Below are 22,425 nucleotides of genomic sequence, written 5' to 3'. Positions count from 1 at the left end.
GAATATTCAGATCTTGCCCTTGTAGGATAGCTGGGCTCTGATGGTGTCACTGCCGTGGCTGATGTTGATTGTGTTTTTATTCTGTCATGCAGGCATCTGGTTTTGGGATGAGTATAGGTCTGGGTGCTGATTTCTGAGTTTGTCTTTGTTGGATGGCTGTTTTGTTCCTTGGTTTCTATTTCCTCTTTAGTCTTCTGGTCTTTGTGGACTGGATTTCTGGTGCCTGACATGACCTCTGATCCAGTAAGGAGTCTCTGCCCAAGTTGGGGGCTGGATTTCTGGTGCTATAGAGAGTCTCTGTTTCTCTTACTGCACCTGAGCATCAAAGTACTCTGGAGTAGGGGTAGAGGACTGGCAGCAGGGTGAGCAGTGAGGTGGGAAAGAGGGCAGTGGATTCTGTTTTACTATAATTCATAAAAAATCATTTACATATTTTATAACTTAACTCAGGACAAAGAATTTATGTTGACACATTAATTAATGTATGTCAAATCATGTATGTCAAATCATGTTTTAAACATTAATATTAAATTCAGAGCATTGATCATCCATATCAAATTTTTAAAAGGTAAAATATTTCAAATGCATAGTAATATTTGAGATCATAATACATTAGCTTGGTTTTCTTGCAAAATATATCTTACTTAGTATTTAACTTCACATAAAATAGTAAGCTACTCATTAAACTCAGACCTATATTAGGGTTTTTTGTTTGTTTGTTTTTTTTTGTCTTGACAGCTTGTTGCAGAGTCCCCAACATTGTCTAATTCCATAATTAAACATAATTCCAGGAACATGATAATGGCAAATGCCAAAATTATCTGTTCCAAGTTTATATCAGAGGACAGACATGAACTTTTCCTCTAACATCCTCTATTCAGGGTTAGCACACTGCAAACAAACACAGCACAGTCTTCACCTTGGATCTGGAGAGCATCAGTTAGCACAGATCTGGCCTCCTGTCAGCAACTCTCAATGGACTCGCCCTGCTGAGGTGTCTCGACTTGAACCACAGTGAGTCGCCCTGTGCTGAGCCTGGGCTTCTACTGTTGCTAGTGAGCTTCATCTCTTTCTCTAGCAACAGCTTTGTCTTGGGCTGCTGGGTTCAGGGTTCTGCTTGCTTTTTTGACCTTAAGTCTGTGCAATCCTATAATTTTGGGGCCATATCTATGTGGAAGCAAGGAGCTAATTATTATATTTATTCTTGGATACATGCAGATAATAATGAGGTTTGTGAAGGCCATAGTGAATCATTAGGTATTTTTAATAAATAATAATTTGTCAGGATCAAATGAGACCTAGGATGTTTTTGTTTTCAATGTTAAAAACAATGAAGAATGATATACAATACGAACTTTAATGAGTATATTACTCAAACACCATTTAAAACATAATTTCATGTCAAGTTGAAACTTGCAAAATCTTTATTGTATGTACACTTACCTTATAATAACAAACTAAATATAACTCTGTGGTGGGTATTATATTAATCTTTGGAGCATTAAATTAAAAAGAAGTAAGTCTTCAAAAACCCTTCAGGCAAAATGACTTTGTGGGCAGGTGGTATTATAAAGATACGTTTTTACATTCTTCTTATAAAATAGTCTTTAACTGAGATTCATCTTGCTACTCAACCTTCTGTGTCCATCACAAATACTTGCTCTTCTCAGATCTTTCCTAATTTTCCTACTTCATGTATTTTCCATCTTTAAACCCCATTGGCTATTTGTATTCTGTAAAATCCTGTAGGGGCTGGGATGTTTCACTTGGTAGGTACTCCTGCTGTGAAAGCATGAGGACCCACATTCTGGTTCCCAACGCCCACCTAAGAAATTGGAGGAGGCCCAGACCTGCAATCCCAGTGCATGAAGAGAAAAGACAGGCTGGTAAGCAGTTGCAGATGACAAATGTAGCCAATCAGTGGGCTCTGGGTTCTGTGAGAGACTCTGACTCAAAAAGGAAGGTGGAGAGGTGGCTCAGCAGTTAAGAGAATGGGCTGTTCTTCCAGAGGACCTGGGTTTAATTCTCAGCACCCACATGATGGCTCACAATTGTCTGTGACTCCGGTCCTAAAGGATCCAATACCCTCTTCCAGCCTCCATGGCACCAGGTACATGCAGACAGTAAAAAATTTAAAATTAATAGTAATAAAAATCAAGATGGACAATGATAGAGGAAAAGCACATTATATGTAAAGTATTTATTAATTTCTTTTAGATATAAGGTCTCATGCAGCCCAGGCTGGCCTTGAATATCCTAAACATCAGAGGATAGATAGCCTTAAATGCAAGGTCCTCCTGCTTCTCCTGCCTCTACCTCCTGAGTGCTGGGAGGATAAGCAGGAGCAATCACGCCCAGTTTCATAGCTATGTTCATGCTAGCAAGCATTCTGCCAACCAAACTGAGTCCCTGTCCTGCTTCTATTTAAATTTCAACAGTTTAAAATGTTTTTGGTTTGGGGGGGAATAAAATTCTGACTTGAATTAAAGGAAACAATAAGGTCTTATTTTTCTACTTGACACAAATTGCGAGAAATGACAGCTGAAGACACAGTTCAGGGGTCAGGGTCATTGTCATCCTCTTGTTCTTTCCAATTAGATGGCAAAAAAATAAAAAGTTAAAAAAAATAAAACAAAAAAAGGTCACCTCAGCATTCAGTACAAAAAGTGGGAAGCTGGGGTGGGGGAGGGGTGCCAAGCAAAGGTCCTGGGTTCCTCAGGTAGAAGAGGTCTTATATGTTCCATGGCACCATAAGAAAGTGGGCTGATATATTTGGGAGGTTTTGTTATTGTTGTTTTGTTTATTTGTTTTTGCCTCTATTTGAAGATGTGAGCTGGAAACTAGGAAAAACTTGGGTGGGCTGTGGGTTATTTACACTAGTTAGTGCGGGGGGGGGGGGGGGGGGGGGGTAGGGGGGGGCTGCCCCTGTACATGCCGATTCATCTCTTACTTCTTACTCCCAGGAGTCATACACCCCATTATTTTTTGAAGGAATCCACATTTGTGTAAGAACTGAATTGTTCTCCAAAGTCTTTAAGCATAACAGAACACATATTCAGGGGAACTGATTTATAATAACGGATTTTAAGTAGTTTGTCTTCCAGAGTTACTTTTCTAAAAAAAAATTAAATTATGATAAGGAGATAGACATGGAGGAGGCTGGTTTTCTATTTTGGTTATATGATTTTTTACTGTGTGTGTGGGAAGCAGAATGCACAGGTGATGAGAGGCCCTCAGAGGGACACCCAGAAATGGCTGCAATACCAGTGTCCAACACTAATCTGGGTTTAGGTGGAAATGGTGTACAGTGCTGGCTTCTTGGGAGTGGGAAGGCTTCTGGGATCCTGATGGCCCCAGCTTAGTTCATGGAATATGGCTGTTTCTTGCTGATTCTGGATATGTACGATCACACAGATGCCAAAGAGCTCTTCATACTTAGCAGAGTTAATGTCAAATTGGATCTGGGGGCCTACGATATTACTTCTTTTTACCTGAAAATGCTTCAGTGTAAATATTTTATTAATATCAAAAAAGGCACGTGGCCACACAAAGGCCTTCAGAATGAGTATGAGAATGGTTTGGTATCTCAGCTGGAAGCATGCTTGCCCAGCATCCATGAAGCCTGGGTTCATTTATCAGTACCACATAGAACTAGACACAACGATATTCCCCTGCAATCCCAGCACTCACGGCGTGGGAGGGAGTAGATCAGAATTTAGAAGACATCCTTGGCCACATAATGAGTTTGCAGCCAGCCTATGATATAAGACCATGTCAACAACAAATAAATAACAGTGATGCTATCTTAGATTGGGTTAAATGATAACAAATGACAGAAGAAATGCATTTTTAGTACTTAGGATTATATTAGATTTTGAAAGTGTGAAGGATTAATCTGCTTTTGTCAGAAGTGTCTTTAGGCACAAGGAGGAAAGACATGTTGGTAAATACACAATGATGCTCCTCAGTTAGTAATAGAAACTTGACACTTCTTAGGGAAGACTAAACACACTGAACATCCCAACAGGCAGCTTCTTTCATAGATGACCAATCGACAGGCACTGACTCCTAAAAGCTCAGAGAGCAAGTTACCAACATAATCTGAATTTCAATCTGTGCCTGTTCCCACATCCTGTAGCTACATATGCTTACACTCTTACAAAGGACATTTTGCTAATTAATCAACATATTTTGAGTGGTGACCACATATGAAGTATTATTAGTAGGTGCTGGATCCCCAAAGATGAATAAATCTAGCTTGTATCTTCAGAAAAGTTTGGAGCAGTCCACCTAATAAGTGAAACTGACCATGTGGTTAATTCTAGAATGGGAGCAGCAGACTCTTCTATTTTACCCTGCTGCAGGATGGCAATTTGTCATAAAATTAACCTTATATATTTTAGCACTAGGTTTGCTTAAAACTGCTTGTAAAAATTCAAGTACATGCAGATGTTTGAGTGGAATTATGTGTATTTGATGTAAAGGCACAGTGACAGTCTTCTGGAAGCTTCACATGCTAAATTGTTAACAGAATATGCTACCAGTCCAGCTTTAAACTTTCTTTTTGAGATTTGAAATAACGAGTGTGTCTTGAGTCAGCTTGGTCCTTGACACTCAGTCCTTGCCACTTGCCATACTTTCTAGGTTGTTTTCCTCTCCAACATGCAACTTATTTTTTCCTTCTGAAGATCAAAAGTCCTTAGAAACTGTTTCCTTTTTCCTGTGGACAGATCCTGTGATGGTCTGTGAATTCCTTGTCTCCCAAACAGATCCCTAGATGTAAGGAATGGTTATCCCTCAACTGTCATATTCCCTCACACCCAAAATTACTCAGGATGAAACATGCCTCCTTGGCTTCCATCAACACCAAACATAAAGTTCTGGAAAGAATGAGTGTGCTACCCACCAGTAGTGATCCTGAGGTAGTGACTTTTATTACCCATTAATTGTTTGAATCATGTATTGTTACTAGACTTTCTGTAGCCCAGTTAACATAAACTTTACAGATGCTTGGCCAATGTGTGTACCGCTGTCATCAGCAGAAGCAGTGAGAAACTGGACACATATTTACATGGTCCTGGAATGTGCCTTGCACCTTACATTTATTTATTTATTTATTTATTTATTTATTTATTTATTTATTTTTGGTTTTTCAAGACAGGGTTTCTCTGTGGCTTTTGGAGGATGTCCTGGAACTAGCTCTTGTAGACCAGGGTGTCTCGAACTCACAGAGATCCACCTGTTTCTGCCTCCCGAGTGCTGGGATTAAAGGCGTGTGCCACCAACGCCTGGTGGGACCTTACTTTTTAAATGCTTGCTTATCCTGGTGGAAATTTTTATGAATTCAGAAAAATAGTTATGCTGCCACTGAAGTTCAGACCTATACACCCCAACTCCTATTTTACAGGCTCCAGACTCCTGCTCTTCTTGTTCTCTGTCTCTTGCTGAGGATGGTCAGCAGATGCTCGTGGTCCAAACAGGTGCTGTTCGACTCCCTACTTGTACCACTTGCTGTTGGTGTCTTCCTCTCTCGTTCCTGGGGTGGCAATTAAAGGTTTTTCTCCTCATAGAGGGAATTAAAGTTGTTTCCTTCCTTTTTGCAGGGCTGAAAGCAGACTACTAAGGAGGCAGTTAATACATACCAGCAACTGAAACAGCCTGTATATAAGGTTTCAATCAAAATTTTATTCCTTGTTCGGATATTCTTCTTGCTTTAAAAATAGGCAATTATGCTTCCACATTTATGCAGAGATGTTTGTTGACAGTTGGCAAAGATGTGCCCCTTCTCAACTCTGCTCTGCTGGAGAGTCACTCCCCAGCCTGTTCTATGACCTTGCACCTTTGGTTGACTCAAGATTTACAGAGGATACAAATGTGTGTTCCCATGTCGATGAGTGCCATGGAGATCAGTTGACAGATGTGGTTGTTGCTCTTCAGGGGACACCACCTTCTTTTTGAGACAAGTTCTTTTACTAGCCTGAGACTTGCTAAGTAGACTATGATGACTGGCCAACATCCCCCAGAGACCGATTTTCTGTTTCTCTGAGTTGCCTGCACCAGGCTTGCAAGCATGTACCATCATGCCCAGCTTTATTATTATTTTTTTTTTAATGTGAACTCTGACGATAAAATGCATGTCTCTGTGCTTACAAAGGAAACACTTAACTGGCTGAATTATCTCCCCACTATGTCAGAGTGTCCTTTATGCAGAGGCAATGGCCATGCAGTACATGATTTTTCTCACTCTACTTATTCATTCTTGTGATTGTGATTAATTCGTATTTATTTATTTCACATTGACACTAGACTATCCAAGGTTATCCAACTTCAGTGGTCTTAGCTCTTACAACAAACAAAAAAAACCACCCACCCACCCAACCAACCAACCAATCAAGGAAACAAACAATCTTACTTTTTAATGAGAGCAAGAATTTAAATAAGCCTTGCTGGTTAAAGGTTAAAGGTTGGTTAAGTGTAGAGGCTTATATGCTGCATGATCACATTGCACTTTATACTTTGCTGGTATTGGTTTTTCAGTTCATCTTTTAAGTACCTGGAGAACTATGAAAGAGAAGTTAACACCTTAAGTTTAACTTTTAGAAGATTTATTTGTATTTCCTTACGTGTTTGTGTCTGTATGACTGTACACCACGTGTGTGCTGGCTGGGAGGAGACAGAAGAGGGTAGTACTGGAGTTATCGTTGGTTGTGGGCCACAAACATGGCTGCTGGGAACCAAGCATATGTCCTCTGGAGAGCCGGAAGTGCTTTTAGCCACAACCTCCACCTCAAATTTAACATTTAGTCATATATTTAAAAAGACAAGGCATGGTGGTAATACATGCTTGTATTTCCAGTGCTGGGGAGCTGAAGCAGAAGGATTGCTGTGAGTTTGAGGACAGCCTAAGCTTTGTAGAGAGTACAAGGCCAAACAAACAAAGACACCACAACAGTAACAACAACAAAGAGAGTTACAGTGATTCCTGGGAGTATGTGAATGCTTGCATCTTAAACTGTGGATATAGCTTTAGTTACTTGCAATTTGAATATCAAGTACCTGACTTTTGAGGACAATAATACTTCTTCTAAAAACAGTAACATGTTAGTATGACCGCAGGGTTGCACGTAACTTGCATATCATAAATACTCAAGCAAATTTATAGCATTCTGTTCTTTGTCAATGCTAAGCAGACCATGGTAGGGACTCATTTGCTTATAACTGCTCCAAAAAGATACAATTATGTTTATAATATTTTTTAATTCTTTACTGAAATCCTAATTCACAAATGATTACTATGCTTTCCACAGAGCTGCTGACATAGTGCATGGTCTACCTTGTATGCTAGTATGACTGCTTCAGCTGCCTGGATGCAGGTAAAGAAACTGTGATGTGGGGTGTGTGTGTGAATATTAGTCAGCCTTCAAGAAGAATAAAATCATGTTATTTGCATAAAAGAGTAAACTAGAGACCATCGTGCTGCATGTGAAATAAACCAGACACACAAAGACATGCACCAAATATTTGTTCTTAATGTGAACTTGAGAGGGAGGAGGACAAGGAAGCAGAAGGGGGCGTGTGAAAGCAGGAGAGGAGGGAAGAGAGGGCACTAGAAGGGTTCAATGTGATCAAAGTACATTGTGTGCATGTATAAAAAGTATTATATTATATTGAAACTCAGTACTTCATATAACTAATATGTGCTAATTTTAAAGGTAACATGACAAAATAAAATTCCCAAACTCTGAGTTAAGGAAAGATTTGCTAGCCAAGGAGTAAATTTAAAAGCTTAGCTGAAAACTTTCCCCAGGGTAAAAAATTCCAATTTCCTTGTTTACAAAGTAGGCCTAACAACAGTCACACTTACATCTCAGGACTTACCATGAGAGTTCAGTGAATCAGCATATTCAGTATGGAGGAGTAGTGGGGATGTAGCAAATGCTGTGCATTAGCTGTTACTTTTGTTTCTGCAATGATACCATGCTTGCTAAACTTAAGGAGTTTTGGTTGACACTACTGCTTTAATATGCAGAGAGGCAAATTCCTTTCCAGGGCAATGAATACTCATCCATCCTCCCTCTGTCCAACACTATGTGTTCTGAAACACCAAACTGATGTGAGTTAGGTGGCCTAAAGAGAGATTCTGAATAACTGTAGCCACACAGAACTACCCTCCCGTCCTCCTTCAGGGTTGTCTGTCAAGTGGAGCTTGCTTGCCTCCAGTGTTAGAGATAAACCCAGGGCCTTGCCCATGCCAGGTAAGTGGAGCAATCAACTCATCAACTAACCAAGGGATCAGCCAACCAACCCACCAACCAAGCAACCTTTCTCTGTCCTCTCCCAGTCTCTCTTACTCTGCCTTCTCAGTGTAGTCCAAGACCTTTGTACATTATGATTAATCTCCTTCAAGAGCCTTACTGTGTCCTAGGAAAATGCTGAATCTATTTAATTTTGGCCCTAGATTTTTAGCCCAGAACATTAGAGTTCTAGTCATCTAAGACACAGCTTCATAAAACTGTGGTTCAAGACTCCCGATGGGCTACCATTACAGAATGTAAGGCTAGTAAAAGATTAGGTGACAATAAAAGGCTTCTGACAATAAAAGGCTTCGGGAAACAATAATTAATTCAGAATAATTAATTCAGTAATTAATTCAGAATCAAATATATAATAGATCTGAGTATTTCTTTCAATGCTTGCCCATGTTGCTTTGAGCTATTTCATGCGCCTGGGTTCTGAGTATATCATATGTGCACTTTGCACTATGCAGGCTGAGGTGCCATGGAGTGTTAATGAAAGCCCCCAGGAACACCTTTGCTCAGACCTGAGACTATTTTCCTTCTTGGATACAAATTTGTTGTTTTGCAAATAAAAGGGACCCACACTCTAGAAGAAGTTTATTTTAATTATGGAGTATCACAAATTATCCTTTAATACTTAGTTGCTTAATGTTCTTTCTGCAATATTATATATCTAATATTATGTATAGATACAGATAACCAAAATCTGATGTTTGCAAAGAATTTTTATTGCAGTGTATTACTGGGAAGGAGAACTTCAAGAACCAGATGAGCGAATTTGTCTTAAACACAAACTTTACTGTGATTGTATTCTATCCTAAATCGTATCAGTACCTGGGGGAAGAAGCCATGAGTTATTTCTCCCTGAAGAAACATTAGTTTTCTCAGGATGATGTAACCAAGAAGTACAAGGCACGTGGCTTAGAACACCAGAAATGTACTACTATCCCATAGCTCTGAAGGCTAGAAGTGAAAGTCAAGATGAGAGTTGGCTTATCTGGAAACTCTATCCTGCTCTGCTTGTTTCTGATGCTGGTGTGCTTTGACCTTGTTGATCTGTGCTGTTTTCTATCTGTTTGTGCATGTCTCTGCTGTCTAATTTTTCCTTTTAATGAGCATAACAGTACCATTGGATTAGAGGTCTTCCTTCTTTTGGTTGGACCTATTTTTTAATATTACAACATTTTCTTTTCTTTTATTGAAAATAGATTCTTTTTTTTTATACAATATATCCTGATTATAGTTTCTCCCTTTCTCCACTCCTCTCAGTTCCTCCCTATCTCCTAACCCCTCCAAATCAATTCTCTTTCTGTCTCTTATTAGAAAAGAAAGGGCTCCCAAGAAACAACAACCAAACATGATGAAACAAAATACAATAAGATGAAACAAAGCTATTTATTATATTGAAGTTGGACATAGCAACCCAACAGGAACTAACATTGTCTGGCCTTGAGCTGCTGCTGCTTCTTCTTCTTTATTTCTTTCTTTCTTTCTTTCTTTCTTTCTTTCTTTCTTTCTTTCTTTCTTTCTTTCTTTCTTTATTTATTTTTGATTGGGAGACTTTTAATGACTGCTTCTATTTTCTTAGGGCTCATGGGTCTATTTAAATTGTTCATTTGATCTTGATTTAACTTTGGCAAGTGGTACCTATCAAGAAATTTGTACCTACCATTTCTTTCAGATTTTCCAGTTTTGAAGTACAACCTAATTGATTCTTTGGATTCCCTGGTTGTCTGTTGTTAGGGCCCCATTTTTTTTCTGACTTTGTTAATTTGTCTGTGAAGAAGGTATATTCTTTTGTGTTTGGGTGAAATGTTCTGTAGATATCTGTTAGGTCCATTTGAGTCATAATGTCTGTTAGCTCCATTATTTCTCTGCTTAGTGTTTGTCTGGGTGACCTATTGGTGAGAGTGAGGTATGCAGGTATCCCACGATCAATGTGTGAGGGTCAATGTGTGAATTATCTTTAGTGATGTTTCTTTGATAAATATGGGTGCCCTTGTGTTTAGGACATGGAAGTTGAGAATTAAAATGTCATCTTGGTTTATTTGTGCTTTGATGAGTATGAAGTGTCCCTCCTCATCTCTTTTGATTAACTTTGGTTTGAAGTCTATTTTATGAGATATTAGAATAGCTACACAAGCTTGCTTCTCAGGCCCATTGGGAATATCTTTCTCTAATCATTTTCTCTGAGGTAATGTCTACCTTTGAAATTGAGGTGTGTTTCTTATATGAAGCAGAAGGATGGATTTTGTTTTCACAGCCTTTTTGATAGCCTGTGTCTTTTTATTGGTGAATTGAGACCATTGGTGCTGAGAGATATAAATGACCAATGATTGTTAATTCCTGTTATTTTGTTGTGTGTACGTGCCTCTGTGTGTGTGTGTGTGTGTGTGTGTGTGTGTGTGTGTGTGTGTGTGTGTGTGTTTCCCTCCTTCGGGTTATGCTCGGGTGTGTCTATTGCCTATGTTCTCATGTGTAGTTAACCTCCTTGGGTTGGAATTTTTCCTATATTACTTTCTGTAGGGATGGATTTGTGGCTAGATATTGTTTAAATTTGATTTCATCATGAAATACCTGGTTTTCTCCATCTATGGTGTTTGAAATTTTTATTGGGTGTAGTAGTCTGGCCTGGCATCCGTGGTCTTGTAGAGTCTGAAGCAATCTGTCCAGGCCCTTCTGGCTTTTAGAGTCTCCACTGAGAAGTCAGTGTAATTCTAATAGGTCTGCCTTTATATGTTACTTGGCCTTTTTCTCTTACAGCTTTTTAATAATCTTTGTTATGTGTGTTTAGTGTTTTGATTATTATGAGGTAAGGGGACTTTCTTTTCTGGTTCAATCTATTTGGTATTCTGCAAGTTTTATAGGTTTGTCCTTTAGGAATTTTAGAAAATTTTCGTCTACGATTTTGCTAAATATATTTTTGGGGTTTTTGAGCTATTATTCTTATTCTTCTATTCATATTATTCTTAGGTTTGGTCTTTTCATAGTGTCCCATATATCCTGGATGTTTTGTTAAGGAATGTTTTAGATTCAACATTTTCTTTGACCAATTTGTCTATTTCTTCTATTTGTCTTCAGTGCCTGAGATTCTCTTTTCCATCTCTTGTGTTCTGTTGGTAATGCTTGCATCTGTACTTCTTACCTAGATTTTCCATTTCCAGAATTCCCTCTGTTTGTGTTCATTTTATTGCTTCTATGTCCGTTTTTCAGGTCTTCAAAGGTTTTATTCATTTCCTTCAACTGTTTGTTTTTCTTGACTTTCTTGATATTCTTTAAGGGATTTATTGATTTCCTTCAATTTTCTGATTGTCTTTTACTCTATTTCTTTCAGGGATTTATTCATTTCCTCTGCAAGAACCTCAATCACCTTCAAGAGTTGTTACTAAGGTTATTTTGTTTTTTATTGTCCTGTTTTGTTTTGTTTATTTGTTTGTTTTTGTGCTTCAGCTGTGTTTGAATATTCAGGGCTTGCTGTAGTGGGATGCCTGGCTCTGATGGTGACATGTTGCTCTGGGTGATGTTGATTGTGTTCTTACACTAACATTTAGGCATCTGGATTTGGAGTAACTGTAAGTACCTATTTCTGCATCTCTCTTTCTTGCACGGGTGTTTTCTTCCTTGTTTTCTGCTTCCTCTCCTGTCTTCTGGCTGGAGTATCCTGTGGTTGAAAAGTGGGTCTTGGCCCAAGTTGGGGACTGGACTTCTGATGGCCTGGATGGCCTCTGGTCTAACAGGGGTTTGATGTCTAAGTTATGGGCTATAGTTTAGGCTATGTGCATGACCTCTGGTCTGGTCAGGTGTTCTCTAGGGTTCAGGATGCTTGCCTGGCTTTTGGTGTGATAAGGGCCTTCTGCTTGATTTTCAGGGGGCTGACCTGGTCTCTGGGGTTTAGGATGCTGGTCTGGCCTCTGGTGGAGTAGGAGACTTCTGCCAAAGGTGTGGGTTGCTTTTCAGGGAACTGGCCTGGCCTCTGATGAGGTAGAAGGTTTCTGTCAGAGGTGTGGCCTAAGATATCTCCATTTTGTTTATAATGTTTGTTAGCTCTAATATTTCTCTGCTTAATTTTTCTCTGGATGGCCTAACCATTGGTGAAACTGAGGGTCAATATGTGATTTAAGCTATACCAGTGTTTATTTTATGAACTCAGGGGTCTTTGTGTTTAGTGCATTGATGTTAAGAATTTGAATGTCATCTTAGTGAATTTTTCCTTTGATAAGTATATAGCATCCTTTCCCATCTCTTTTGATTAATTTTGATTAATTTTGGTTGAAGTCTATTTTGTTAGGTATTAGAAGCTGCACTAGCTTGCTTCTCAGGCTCATTTGATTGGAATATCTTTTTCTAATCCTTTTCCCTGAGGTAATACCTATCCTTGATACTGAGGTGTGTTACTTGAATGCAGCAGAAGGATGGATCTTGTTTCTACATCCACTTTGTTAGTCTGTGTCTTTTTATTGGTAAATTGAGACCATTGATATTGAGAGATATCAATAACCAATGATTGTTGGTTCCTCTTACTGTTTTGTGCTGGTGGTGTTGGTGTTGTTGGTGTGTGTGTGTGTGTGTGTGTGTGTGTGTGTTTCCCTCCTTTGAATTTTGATGGTCTTAGATTATTCATTTCCTGTGTTTTGTGGGTATAGTTAACCTACTTGGGTGGGAGTTTTCCTTGTAGCACCTTCTATAGATATTGATACTGGATTTGTAGATAGATATTGCTTAAATTATTCATTTCCTTCAAGTGTTTATTTTTTTCTTTAAGGGATTAATTAATTTCCTCCAATTTTTGTTTGTTTTTTTCCCCTGGATTTTGTTACAGGATTTATTCATTTCCTCTTTTATCATCTTCATATGGATGGTTTTAATGTTTTTTCTTGTGCTTCACCTATATTGGAATATTCAGGGCCTGCTGTGGTAGCATAACTGTGCCCTAGTTGGGACATATTGCCTTGCCTGTTATTGATTGTGTTTTTAGGCCGCGTTAGGCATTTCGGTTTGAGGTGATTATAGGTCTAGGTGCTGATTTCTGGATTAGTCTTTGTTGGGTGGATGCTTTGTTCCTTGGTTTCGGTTTTTTCTCTGGATTTTCTGAGAGTGTGATGGCTGCTTGTTACCTGTTTACCTGGCCTGCTATCTGGTGTGTTTACAGGGAATGCCTGCTGCTGTTGGAGACTGGGATACTGGGATGAAGGGGACAGAAAGTTGGAGAAGGTCTTTGTGATCTCTTGGGGATGGGGTTAGAGAGGAAAGTGAGACCATAGTAAGTTCCTGCTACAGAGTTGGGGGTGACACTGGGGGATTGGATCTCAGGAGTAGGAGAGGTGTGGAACCACCTTCAGCCTACTTGTTACCCTGGGAGGAGCAGCCCTTGAGTTAGCAGGGGTTCCCTGCTGGGTTTGGGGTCTGGAACAAAGCAGTAAGTGGAAAGAGGAAGTTTATAAGGGGAAGATCTGTGACATTCACAGGACATGGGAGCAGGAGGGCAGAGAAGGCTGCTGGAGTCTAGGGAGGAAGGTTAGGAGGGGATGGTGTGTGGGATTTGCAGGAGATGTGGTCAGGGGCAAGGAAGATGCAGCTGGTGGTTTGTTGTAGCACTAGGGACAAGTCTACAGGGTTGGGGATGGGGGCAAGGAAAGACCAGTGAGGATCTTCAGTTAGCTTACCTGTTTCCTTTTTCTGTTCAGCTGGTATGTTCCCAGTGAATACCTGCTGGGCGAAGGAGGCTGGGATAATGGGATAGGTTAGGGGATAGTAGGCTGGGGAGATCTTTGTGCTCTGTTGGAGATGGGACCAGAGAGGGAGGGGAGACTGCAGCAGGTTGTTTCCTTCAGAGTTGGAGTCTTCTTCCCTCTTCTGGCCTCCAGGAGCACCAGTGGTACACAGACATATATGCAGCAAAATACCTATTCACATAAAAAATGAAATAATATATATGTATATTCCTGATAACTAAAAATTAACAAATGAACCCACTAAGTTAGCTTCCACAGCCAGCCAGAGATGCCACTACTCTGTCATCAGATGACAGATAACTTCAAATGAAGTTAGCAGACACTTCATTTCATGGCATCCAAGGATGTAACACACCCCAATCACGTGTAATATAGAAAGTATATTCTGGGTGGGGGTGCCAGATTTGCAAACTCTTCAAATTTTCTCTACTTCAATAACTAGGAAACTGTAAGGGTAACACCCATCCTGCCTTCTGTGGAATTGTTCCAATGTCACCAGGAAAATCTTCCATCCTGTAAACTTCATTTTCTTAGCTTAATAAATCCCTAATATTTACTAGAATGGTAAAACAATTTATTTCATGATGATAACTTGCTGTGTTGACATAAAACACCAAAATGTAAAATACCCACTCATTAAATTTAGTCTTTTCCTTTCATGACACAAAGCACTTAAAAGTTCTTTGGATATTAATTAAATATGTGAACTTAACTTTTACTATATTGCCTGGTGTGTTTGTGTTTGTGTGTGTGTGTGTGTGTGTGTGTGTGTGTGTGTGTGTGTGTGTGTGTGTGTGTATGGTCTCCTCAGCCTCCCATGTAGCTGTGTGTACAATCATGTACATCATGCCTGGCTTTTTGTTAGCTGTTTTTTAAAAGGAAAAATAAGATGAATACTTTTGTTGGATAGTTGTATTTACTCTAATGCAGGAATATATTTAGTAAGCTACAAACAAAGGTACATATTTAGAGACTTAGCTACTATTGGGAATGGAATTTTTTTTATTCAAGTTTTAGATATTCTTGATGCGTTCCTGGGATCAAGTCCTGTCTTTGGAGAGAATTTTCATCTATGACCCCTTATATAACACAGACAGGCTTTGGAATTTTGGTATTTGATTCCGATCCCCTGGAAAGATATACCCTAAAGCTCTGCAATTCCTTAAAAAATTGACCACCCCTTCTTTAATTTCACAACCACTGTATTTCAGTGGAGTGATCTTGACTTGGGAGCTAACAGAGTCGTGCTGTTTGATGGGTATTTTCTCTCAGAGTTAATGTGGTCAATACATACAAAAGAAGTTTATCAGAGTGATATTCAGACCAGTTAGCTACCTCTAAAATGGTTCCTGCTCCTGTGTCTATTGTATTGTATTTATACATGTGAGTTTTATGTAGTCTTATAGTCCAACTGTCTTTGTACAGATATGCTTGAGACAGAATTGGAAGCCATTACTACTTTGGTCTATATGAAAACACTAGCTAGCTATTTAGACCAAATGGCACGTTTAGGGCATTTCTGGGATGTTGATGTCATGATACTTTTACATGCTAGCGCAGACTGTGAGGCAGTTTGAGACATATGACCTTAGGGAGCTCTTAAACCTGCGAACAAGAGAAAACAGAAGAGTTGTCACACGTGTGATCTGCAAAGAGAAAAGGTGATAGACCTGATAAAGAGAATCCAATTTAATGCAGTTCATTTTGGAAAGAGATTATTCCCAAGTCTATCGCCAGCTCCATGTAAGTGCATAGTTGGTGAAAGAATACGTTTAATTTGCCATCATTATGGTCTTGTCTGAGTTTGTCAACTGCTTGTAAAAGGAAGCTGTTTTTGAAGCTGTGCAGAAGGGACGCCTAAGACACAAATAGGAGCCTTTCCGAACTCACTTCACCTGACACTCAACCTTAGCCTGGACCATCTGCCCTGAGAGGAGCTGACACATAGTTACTCATCCCTCTTCTCCAGCTCATACTGACTTTAAAGGCCATAGTGTGGATATAAAAGAGAAAAACAAATTAGACGTGTCTAAAGTAATTGGTACCGAGAAGAAACAACTAAACTCCTGTAATGACACCTTATATCCTCATAAACCGAAAATTATAGTGTAGCCATTTTTCATTTGCTATTTTAAATTGGTCAAAACATTAATGTGTTCTACTATGACTCCTTAAGATTGCATTATTTTGTTTTTTATCTCCAAAGGACAAATGTATCTTAGTGCCCAGGAGAATATAGTTATACAAAAAGCTCATCTCGAGATCACAAGAAATGAGATGCTATGCCTTCCACACAACTCAGTGATTAGTCATTATACCTGTCAGAAGGAAAGGATGTTGATGAACAGGGGAAAGAGCTGATGAAGGATCAGGTAAACCTCAGAAAAGAATCCCAAATGTAGATTGGCTTCCTGAGTCAAATGCAAGCTAAAGACTTTTCTCTTCGGGGTTGATAACCCAAAGAATGATTTTCCAATCAACCATGCCAGCAGACTTCCATACGAGATGCTGCCCAGCAGCAAATCCTCCAATATCTATTCTTACTTTAAAGTCAGTGTAAGTGCAAAAGCCCTAAGAGAATTTCCTCACTCTTGGCGATGGTATTTTCTCAGATTATGAATATTTAGACCGGATAGGTAACCGAGAGCTCCACAAATACACAAAGGTCCTACAGCACCTGCATGAATGCCTTAAATTTCCCCACAGGCATAATATCGAAATCAATGGAAGTACAAAATCAAAATGCTAGACCATTACCCATTTTCCTCTTAAGTAAAAGAACACTGACCCTAAAGTAGGATGTCATATTAAAGCTGTTACCAATTTATTTTTGCAGCATTGAGCTTTATTTTAAGGTTTCATTAGTGTTTGGTAGAGAAAATGTAGAACTGAGCATAACTGATAAACAAAAAAGCCTCAGGAAGTTTAAATTATCTTCTTTTTTTAGTTCTAAAAATGATATGGTTCCACTATAGGAAGGCAAAGACAGGCAGATCTCTGAGTTTGAGGCCAGCCTGGTCTACAGAGCAAATTCTAGGACAGTCGGGGCTACAGGGAGAAACCCTGCCTCAAAAAAACAAAAAAGAAGTCATCTGTGCATTTTAGTCAAGATATTGCTGTGTTTCCTGATTCATACACTGAAGCTTGGCCACACCATGTTCACTGGCCTTGTTGCAAGCCCACATTTTTTTGTTGTTGTTTTGTTCTTTTATCTTCAGCTTCCTAAGTTCTCCTTAAGTCAGTTCAAATCCAGGTACCCTTCATACCTGCTTCAACACAAAACCTTCCCTACCACCAGAGGGACACATAAACACACAGTCGTGCACACACACAGTGTGCGCATGTGTGTGTGAGTGCATGTGTGTCTGTGTGAGCATGAGTGTATGCATGTGTGTGTGTGTGTGTGTGTGTGTGTGTTCAACAGCACTGAGACTAACTTGATGTGTAATATCCACGAAAAAGAGCTTCTTGAATAGTTATCAGAAGTGAGAAAACATAAAAACGAATGTGAATTTCTCAGTAAAGCATTTTCTAAACATGAAAAATTATTCTCAAAGCTAAATTTCTATTGTACCATAAAAGTCCATCTTCTAAACTTAATAAGTCTGTATCTAATACAGTTTTAGCAACCATTTAAAAATAACTGTCGTAATATTGAATAATCTATACTTACTATGTCCCCTTTAAAAATTCTATTTAACTCCCTCCTCGGTGCCAAGAAATTCTGGAATTTAGACTATTTTAAAGATATTTTTAATCAAGCTTCAACTCCCACGTCTTCTAATAGTTGTTATAGAACACAGGAGAAGCAAGCAGTATACAATAAAAATGGAATTTCCTCAAACATCTCAGTTTCTCTACATCTAAAAATACAGACTCCTGCTGAGCAGTGGTGATGCTGTATGCCTTGAATCCCAGCACTGGGAGGCAGGGGCTGATCTCTGATTTTGAGGTCTACAGAGAGAGTTCCAGAATAGACAGGGCCAGGCAGGGCTACACAGAGAAACCCAGTCTCAAAAACAAAAACCAGAAAAACCAAACCTCAGCTTTTTGACATGTATTTCATCCATCTTATAGACATGGAAGCTAGGAAGGGGGTGAACTGCCACCTGCATGTGGGCAACAGGGTCCATGTGGATGCTCTCCAATAGCTCCTCAAGTTAAGAACTCTTGAGCCGGGGCGTTGGCAGTGCACGCCTTTAATCCCATCACTTGGGAGGCAGGGGCAGGCGGATCTCTGGGAGTTCCAGGCCAGCCTGGTCTCCAGAGTGAGTGCCAGGATAGGCTCCAAAGCTATACAGAGAAACCCTGTCTCGAAAAAACAAAAAACAAAAAACAAAAAACAAAACCAACAACAACAACAACAAAAACTCTCTGCCTCACTAGGTCTGTATTGTCTTATCCCAGCAGCTGTCTTTTGTTTTTGTTTTTGTTTTTCTTCTTTCAGTATGGTTTTTTGTTGTATGTTTTTCAATTGTTTTTCTGTCCCTAAACTGCCAGAGCTGTTCCCTTCAAGACCTTTTGTTGCCCAATTTTCTGGTATATTTAGTTGTTGCTTGATTGACTTATTTATAAGGCTTATTTATCTGACCTGTTTCATCCCACACTTATTAGTTGATGAGAAGCAGAATGAGAAAAGCCACGAACCCTGGCCTTGTTTCAGCTGCTCTTGGATATTTTACCTGACAGACCTTGAGGGAGTTGTTCCACTTCTATTTGCAGCTGGGATAAGGACTGCATTACTTCACAGGGTGTTGTGAAGAGGAGAGGAGATAGAAATACCTGATAAGAGCCTGTCTCCTACCTGCCACTTGTGGAGTGCTCTCAGGTAAGGTGCCTTTTGTTATGCGTGCCTCTCAGTGCAGATAACACTAATGAAGTGTTTCTGATGAGCATTCTTGGGAGAGGCTTTCTTTCGAAATGTTGGGATAATTTCGTCAGTGATTTCAAATTGTGTGGGACTAAAGGGCTTTGTTCAGATCACGTGTAAAGGGCTTTTTGTTTTCTCCTTAAAGATCTTAAACCACACTAATGTCTGTGTAAGCACAACTCAAGGATCTAAGATTAGGGAATTGCCCAAGCATTTCACAGCGGAGGAACAACATTATCTTTAATGGGGGTGGGGGGAGCACGATGACGACGACAATGACATGGACTCTTGGTTGACATGTAATAATAATTAGTCATTATATGAGTCTTGGTTAAAACAAAATCAGCAGTATAAAAGTAGTATTTTCTGAAATGAAATAAAACAAACAAAATAAAGAGCAGGGGCAGAATACACCCCAGGGAAGGCCTTAAGGATACACGTCAGGCAGTCAGTCACTCCTGCATTGGACCTGGGAACTGTGTCCTAAATGGAACATTTTTGCCTTAAGCCCAGAATGCAAACTTTTTGACTAGAAATTCATAGCCAGATTAGTAGGAATTTGCTTCAAGGCGTTCTTTAGAAACAGGTATGCCATCTGGAGTGTCTGAGGCAGGTGATTTGGGTAGATATGTACACTGAGAACTCTTTTGATGGATGAAGTCCCCCAAGAGATCTGAGATGTATGCACTCTCTTCTGTGAGGGCTGAAAGCAACTGAGAAGCCAAACGACCATGATGTCCAAGTAGCAGAGAATTGAGTTTCTTTTTATTGATCCTTAGGAAGGCAAGGCTGAGAGCTGTCTCTAGGATTGTGGTCTGTAAGCGTCTATCTTTGGCTTTAGCTGAAAACAAACAATGGAATGGACTTTATATTGTAACAAAGTTTGGTTAGAGAGAAAAAGGAAGGACTATGGAAAAAGTTGAGAGACAAAAATATTCATTCAGTGACATTCATATTTATTTTCTAGCTACAACTGGAGACAATTAAACAATTAACACAGTTTTCTGTTTTAGTTTCCAATATGATGGGCAAGATTTGATTTCTAATCTCCTCTTTCTACACATTTGGTCTACATTAATCCCAAACCACATTAATAGGGGAATATGGCAAACTTTCCTTTTAAGACATATCTTTTGAAACATAAAGTAAAAGTCACAGTTTATATCATTTTAAAACATACAGTTTTGCCACTTTGGATAAATTCACAATGTTATACCATGACCACTGTCAAGACTTCTTTCACCTCAAAAAGATGCCCAGTGCCATGAAATTGCCATGAAATTGTCATTACCTGTTCTTCCAGCCCTAAAGTCAACTATGCACTTTGTATTTATGGGTTTGTCGTGTGTGTGTGTGTGTGTGTGTGTGTGTGTGTGTGTGTGTGTGTGTGTGTGTGATACTCTGCATTCATTTTTTAAAACTAGAAATGTATGAGAAGGAAAGAGAAGAGCAAACAGATGAGAAGGAGGGAGGGGATGTCAGAATGCATTCATGGAAATCTTGTCAAGGTCAAATCTATTTGGGATGCTCAACCAAAATGAAGAACGGCGACCACACTCGTCTGTTAAAGGTCTATGACATGAAGTAAGAACCTGAACTTAAAATTATCAAGAGTTCACTCAGTTTTAAGATTACAGAAATGCCAATACTGAGAAAGGCACTTGGACAGAAACTCAGCTTTATAGTCAAAGCTCTGCATCCAATGGGAGCCGTGTCCTCAGATCTGAGGCCTTCCTGTAATAGCTGGTGATAACCCCCTTGCGTTTTTTTCCTTTTCATTTGTCTTCAGGTCAGTGGAGTAGTGAACAATTCCCTGTGCTGTCTTTGCTCTGGGCAGCTTCAGATACAGCTGAGGCAACTGAGGGCCCAGGAGGTAAGTGAAAACACAGCTTGGAAATAAAAGAATAAAAACCCCTTTTTATTTTCCAACAGTAAATATTTGTTAACAATTTCCAATCAGAGTACATTTTATTCTGGCTGGAATAATGAAAAGGTTGCTTTGGGAACTGACAAGCCTTTGAAATAAATAGCTCAACAGTGACATATGCCTATCATTCTGTCACTAGAGAGGATGAAGCAGGAGGATTGTGAGTTCAAAGCTGGTATGAGTAACTTAGATTCCATCTCATAAATCAAATGTTGAAAATGAATTGAGAAATAGTCTTTTGGGTACCTATTTTTTTTGTTTTTGAAAACTAGTTTAAAACATGCATGGATCTTTCAGTTATGATTAAGTTGACAAGAAAGCTATATATTCTGTTCTGAGAGGAAAAAGTTCATTTTGGATGAAATTTTACTTTTCAACCAGCAAATGCTTCTTTGGAAGGAGGAAGAGCCAGTGATGTCTTGTGACCGAACCTTTGTAATCTGGAATGTCAAGGTCAGGAAACTCTGTCACTTTGTGTATTACAAGTGTTTTGTGAGTTTTTATTCCGTTTTCTTTTTTAACTCCTTCCATGTTGTGAGCTCCAACAACACACTCTAATTATTCATTCTTGCTGACTTGGACAGAATTTTAAATCCTGGTCAACCCTCAAGCGCCATACTGCTTTTGCTCTCCTTGCTTATTTTCTTTCCTATTTGCTTCATTGCAGGTTCCCGTCTGGCCTGCTCGACACTCCCTTCGATTTTTCTTTTTTTGGCTCTGGGAACTCCTTGGTGACAATGGGGAACAGAAGTTCCATGTTACACTTTGAAGCACACAGCAACTGAGCTGTTTCTGGGAGTCTGCAGTAAATAGTCTTTTTAACTGACTGAAAGTTAAGCTGCCTGGAGGTTGGGGACAACTCTACACCCACCCTTAAGGCACACAGCAATTATTGTAAAGGACACAGAGTTCCCTGTTATTGGCACTCAGTGGCATATGTGCAAGGAATCAGGGTAGCTTGTATTTTCCTTGAAGATCAACAACATTAAAAAAAAAAAAAAAGAAAATAGCCACAATTTGCTAGATGTCCCCTTCCTAAGTGCCTCATGTAAACATACTTTAGGTTTACTTCAAAAGACATTTGGATATACTACCCCATTTTACAATTTCAGGAGACATAGCCAAACCTCTGAGTGAGGAGAAAGAACTTAAAAGTTTTGTGTGAGAGGAAAGAGAGGGAGTTTGCAAAGGACAAAAAGCTGTTATGAGCAGTAAACTGTGAACCCCCTATCTCTACTCCGCAGACCTAGTCCCAACGAATCCAAAAGCACTCCGCCCGCAAAGACCTTTGGGGCTTCTGATAGAGAGTCCAGATACAAGGCCTGCGCTCCTGAGTGGCTCTCTTCATTAGCAGGTGCCATTCTGCCAGTGCTCCAAGTGTGCAAGCTGGTTGGAGTTTCAATGTTGAGGATCACTCTTGAAGTGTTGACGAGATTGACAAAGGTAAGGTAAGTGACAGGCTGGCACGAGGAGCAGGTATGCTCTGGGGATGTTTAACTGAGGTTACTCGAGGCTTACACCGGGTGCATTTTGCTGTAGTTATAGTTATCCATTCCTTCAGGAGGCTACCAAATGGCTTTATCCATATTGGGCTAGACC

The 22,425-nt window shown here is 39.5% G+C and overlaps 1 long non-coding RNA gene across 1 annotated transcript; it reads left to right on the top strand.

The window, feature by feature from the left end:
- Positions 1–561: 561 nt before the first annotated feature.
- On the top strand, positions 562–21,828 carry LOC113831448. Its single transcript, XR_003481475.2, has 7 exons — positions 562–1,014; positions 1,750–1,886; positions 5,408–5,480; positions 5,604–5,669; positions 7,308–7,373; positions 18,752–18,857; positions 20,689–21,828. It is a non-coding gene; the product is annotated as an uncharacterized LOC113831448 (long non-coding RNA).
- The last annotated feature ends 597 nt before the right edge of the window (positions 21,829–22,425 follow it).

The sequence above is a fragment of the Cricetulus griseus genome, chromosome 2 (genome assembly GCF_003668045.3).
Source record: "Cricetulus griseus strain 17A/GY chromosome 2, alternate assembly CriGri-PICRH-1.0, whole genome shotgun sequence".
In the NCBI taxonomy this organism is placed as follows: Eukaryota; Metazoa; Chordata; class Mammalia; order Rodentia; family Cricetidae; genus Cricetulus; species Cricetulus griseus.
The sequence above is the reverse complement of the archived record's forward strand: the minus strand, read 5'-3'. Positions and strand labels throughout refer to the sequence as shown.